We start from the raw sequence: 5,664 nt of genomic DNA on the forward strand, positions 1-5,664 counted from the left end.
TGTAGATCTAATCTAAGGGTTAAGAATTGGTCTTACGGGTCTCATGAAAAATTCTTGGTTTCACATGATCCCAAGTGTGTATATATATATATATATATATAGAGAGAGAGAGAGAGAGAGAGGTGGGTTATTATACAACCTTTTACATTTGTACAACCGATACAACTCAATCTCAACCGTCCATTTAATTTGATAAATATGTAATTTCATAGAAGTTTTAATTGTTTTTTAATATAAAATATTGATCATAATTAATGAACTTTATTCACCTTTCATAAATATTTAAATCATAATAAATGAACTCTCATCATTTCCATAAATATTTCAATTTATTGGGTTGCATTGGTTGTACAAATGTGATAGGTTGCATTTGAAACAAACTTTCTCTCTCTCTCTCTCTCTCTCTCTATATATATATATATATACATATATAAATTATTAATTAATTAAAATGTTAACAATACAATTATAAAAATTAAAAATAATTTTATAGTTATTTGAATTAATTTAGAAATAGTTAGTTGGCAAAATTTTATTATAAAACATAAATTTAGAAAAATAAAATTAGAAAACAATGTTGAAAAAAATTATAAAACATAATTTTTTGAAAAACATTTATTAGTTAACTTTGACTTAAATGATAGGAAGGGCAGGGCCGACCCTAGCCATGTGCAGCCCGTGCGGCCGCACAAGGCATCAAAGCCTAAAGGGGCATCAAATTATCCTTTATTACTAGTTTTGAGTTTAATAATTTAAGAATTTGACCACTGAGCTTTAACTATAAAAACAGGCCCAAGGCTTAGTAGTGATGAATACTGAATGCATATCGTTGGAAAAAGTTGGAAAAGTTTTTGTTTGTATAAAGTTGTTTGTATGAATTAATCTGTTTGTATAAGTTGAAAAAGTTTTTGTTTGGGAGAGTTTTTTCATAGATGTAAAGAGCGTTTTTTTAGTTGAAAGGAACATGTTGGCAAAAAAAAAAATTGTTTTCTATAAAGTTCCCCTAGAAGTTTACTGGATAAGTCACTTTCTATATCATTAAGCCACTACGAAACAGTCATGCATAGTTGAGAGTTGAGTGAATAAGTTGTTAGTTCCATTAAACTTATAAAGCTGCTAACAGATAAGCGTTTAGCCCTTAGTCGTCAGACCTGTAACTTTTAAGTTTTACTTCTTGCTTACTATGACAACAATTTGGATCTAATTTACTATTTTATTTAAAAACTAATTATAGTTTTCCTTGTCTTTTAAGTTCCATATATTGAAATAAAATTTTTATTTTGCTAATTTCAATTTGGAAAAGGGAAAACTGGAAAAGAAGAAAACACGATCTTAATCTAGGATTTATCATTTTATATTTTGTATTCGGGGTTTTGGTTTTTATGTCCCCTCCATTGTATTTTTTTAATTATAGTTAATAAAAATCAACATCATGATGAGATACTTAGTTTGAATATGTTATAAACTCTTTAAAAAATCGCATATTTCATTGTTTTATTGACTTACAAAAATAGGCTTAGGAGCATTTTTTATTATTTTCGCACAGGGCATCAAAATTTTTAGAACCTGCCCTGAGGAAGGGGTGCATTCAATCAAAATAAAATATGTATTGTTGATTAAATAATTAATAATTGCCTTGGGCGGTGGGTAAGTGTGAGTTGGAGACCTCGTTGCGATGATCGAGTAGCCAAATTAAGGAGTATTTAAGAAGAGGCTATCTAGTCTCTTGGGACACAATCCGGTGATAGAAACAAGAGAGTCTTCTGGACTAACTGCAGGCAAAACTTTATCCTATTTGAGGTAATTAAGGTTTCTACTCTAATCTAACTGCATGCTAAAGTTGGATGATGTATTACTTAATTGTAATTGAGATTTTTTATAATACATGGAGTTTATAAGAATAAAAAACATGTTGTATATGCATGCCATTTTGTATTAATAAAAGCATATTTAACAACTTTGTTAATTAAATTAGAGATCTTAAAGACTATGAAGTTTTTTTTTACTTCAATAGTTAGGCTAAAGTTCATATTAAAATAGAAAAAAGAAGTTAAAAATCTCCAAATTTGAAGAAATCCCTAAGAACATCTTCACCAATTATGCTAAAATAGATATTTTGAATATTTGACATTTTTTTTTTGCTCCAATAACTAAGTTAAAACATATATTAAAATAGAGATATGATGATGATCTCCAAATTTAGAAAAATCTCTAATACTCTATATAGAATAGATAAGTAACATTTTACTTTGATTCTTTCTCATCAATAAGAAGTATTGAAAATAAACTTTTTAGAAGATAAAAAAAATAATATTTTATTAAATGTATTGAATACTTTAATAATATAGTTAACATTAGAATTGCTAAAATATAATAAATGTTGATGTTTTAGCTTTTGATACTCTATTTAAAAAAAATTATAAGATGGACTGTTAAAAGATGTTTTAAAACTCAATATAAGAAAGATACATTATTTTATATGATATCATCAATAAAAATGAATATGTTATAATATTTTATAGAGTTTTTCTTTTAGTAAAATATATTGAAATGGTAATATATTAACATTCAAATTTTCTTGAAAAAGTTAGTTGTGTAAATTTTCTTGAAAAAGTTAGTTATGTACGATAATAAATGACTATAAATCCGAAATCTCACTTACATTGGTCAACTCAAGTTACGTTGACTTATGAATTTATCGATAAAGACATTATTTATTTGAATTAGAAGAATATTCATATAACGCAACGAGATACATCTCGATTTTAATGTTTTGTTTTATTTTGTCTCTATCGATGTTATAATACGATTTTATGTGGTATTGAAAAAACGATAATGTATTTATTTTTTTGAATAAAATATAAATTTGAAGGTATCATAAAATTTTGAAAAAATATATATATCGATTTTTATATCAAATTAAATATTTCAAATTTCTTATTTTTTGTGTAATTTCTTTGATTCTATTTTTTATTACTAGAATAGTACTCGCGCAATGCAGCGAGACACATCTCGATTTTAATGTTTTATTTTATTATTTGTCTATGTCGATGTTATAATACGATTTTATGTGTTTTTAAGAAAGCAATGATGATTAACTATTAAAAGTTCTCATTTTTTATGTAATTTCTTTAATTTATTATTTTTATTATAATTCAATTTAAGTTATATATTGATTTAACTTATTTTTGGTTTACTAATATAAATTTTATAAAAATAATAATTAAGTATTCTGTTAGAACTTAATGATTATCCTAATTATATTTTAGATTTTTTATATTTAAAATGAGAAATTTATCATGTATTTGATTATGTTTATCTGCAGTTAGTTACACGAATTCAGATATGGAGTTTTAATAAGTTGTACTTACGCACAATCTACTTGCAATATTGAGTTTTTAAGTAATATGCATTAATAAACAGTACTTTACGCATAAAAAGTGGTTTTTAAAAGTTTTTGTCAAATGCTTTATAATATAGTATAGATTAATAATTATCCTAATTATATTTTAGATTTTTTTATATTTAAAATGAGATATTTATCTTGTATTTGATTATGTTTATCTGCAGTTAGTTACACGAATTCAGATATTGAGTTTTAATAAGTTGTACTTACGCACAATCTATTTGCAATCTTGAGTTTTAAGTAATATGCATTAATATTTACGCATCAAAAGTGATTTTTAAGAGTTTTTTGTCAAATGCTTTATAATATAGTATAGATATATATACATATNTTTATTCTGTATTTGATTATGTTTATCTGCAGTTAGTTACACGAATTCAGATATGGAGTTTTAATAAGTTGTACTTACGCACAATCTACTTGCAATCTTGAGTTTTAAGTAATATGCATTAATAAACAGTACTTTATGCATAAAAATTGGTTTTTAAGAGTTTTTGTCAAATGTTTTATAATATAGTATAGATAAATTTAATTTAGTTTAATAATATAATTCTTTTATAAAGATAATATGTAGTATTTTGGATTCAATGACTATCCTAAATATATTTTAGATTTTTTATATTTAAAATGAGATACTTATCCATAATTTGATTATATTTATCTGTATTTAGTTACACAAATCCAAACATGGAGCCTTAATAAGTTGTACATACGGACAATTAACTTGTAATCTGGAATTTTAAGTAATATGCATCAATAAACAGTACTTAATGCATAAAAATGGTTTTTAAGAGTTTTTATCAAATGCTTTATAATATAGTATAGATAATTATACTAAATATATTTTAGATTTTTTATATTTAAAATGAGATACTTATCCAGAATTTGATTATGTTTATCTGTAGTTAGTTACACAAATTCAAATATGGAGCTTTAATAAGTTGTACATACGAACAATTTACTTGTAATCTTGAATTGTAAGTAATATGGATCAATAAACAATATTTAATGCATAAATTTGATTTTTAAGAGTTTTTAACAAATACTTTATAATATAGTATAAATAATTTGATTTAGATTTAATAATGAAGTCATTTATTTTTAATTTAATAATATAATTCTTTTATAAAGATTATATTTAGTATTTTGAATTCAATGATTATCTTAAATATATTTTAGATTTTTATATTTAAAATGATATACTTATCCAGAATTTGATTATGTTTATTTGTAGTTAGTTACACAAATTCAAACATGAAGCTTTAATAAGTTGTACATTCGAACAATTTACTTGTAATCTTAAACTTTAAATAATATGCATCAATAGATAGTACATAATGATTTAAAAGTTGTTTTTAAGAGATAGGATCAAATGTTTTATAATATAGTATAGATAATACAATTTTTAATACGGTAGAACTTATTTTAATTTATGTATAAAAAAATATGTCATGTTAATGTATGAGAATAGATTTATATGGGTGTAATTAGCTCATTCCTATTTAAAAAGAATGTTAAATCGTGTTCATTTAGTTCAATCAAAAGTCTATAAGGTGAGCATCTTCAATATAAGACTCTTATATATAAAAAGTACATATTTTTATAACATTTCTAACATATTTTTCAAAATGAAAAATCAAAATTCAAAGAAAATTTATATTTATTTCCAACAGATTCTTCATTTTAAAAATTCTAATATAAATTATGTTATTAAAATATAAATATCTTTCATAAAATATGATTTTTCTCTCATATACATTAGTTTCAAGGGTTCTCATTTGTAGGTGGAATAAAAATTAATTTATCTTTCCTTGGTAATATTTGGCAAACTAGTCTGGAACCGGTTTATCATATTTGGCAAACTAGTCTAGAACCGGCTTATCATATTCGGCAAAAATTAATTAATAAGGTAACTGAAAAATGTAATTTTAAAATATGACATGTTAAAAATTAGAGAATTCTAATATTATATAATATAATTAAAAACAAATTATTAATAATATAATATATTAATTAATTCAAACCAGGAAATAGAAAATGTTAACTAATAGAACTATAATTTGATTATTGATTACACATATAGTTTTAGATGTGGGCTTGTAAATCGAATACGAATGTTAGAAAAAATGATATTATTTGATAATTTAAATCATCTTTAACACATAATATGAACAAAACAAAGTTTGTCAATTATATACATCTTAATCAATTAATAATTTTTAAAAATAAAATCTTAAAACTATTTGTTAAAATTTTAT

At 23.1% G+C, this 5,664-nt stretch overlaps 1 protein-coding gene across 1 annotated transcript in view; it reads left to right on the forward strand.

Annotated features, from left to right (window-relative positions):
- Positions 1-1,733: 1,733 nt before the first annotated feature.
- LOC112502653 (probable xyloglucan endotransglucosylase/hydrolase protein B) overlaps positions 1,734-5,664 on the forward strand; it is a 6,557-nt gene continuing 2,626 nt past the window's right edge. Inside the window, exon 1 of the mRNA XM_025106624.1 lies at positions 1,734-1,800. The gene's annotated coding sequence lies outside the window, so the exon portion shown is untranslated. The remainder of the gene's footprint in view (positions 1,801-5,664) is intronic.

Source organism: Cynara cardunculus, unplaced genomic scaffold (genome assembly GCF_001531365.2).
Source record: "Cynara cardunculus var. scolymus isolate 2C unplaced genomic scaffold, CcrdV1 Un_Scaffold_1715, whole genome shotgun sequence".
Lineage (NCBI taxonomy): Eukaryota > Viridiplantae > Streptophyta > Magnoliopsida > Asterales > Asteraceae > Cynara > Cynara cardunculus.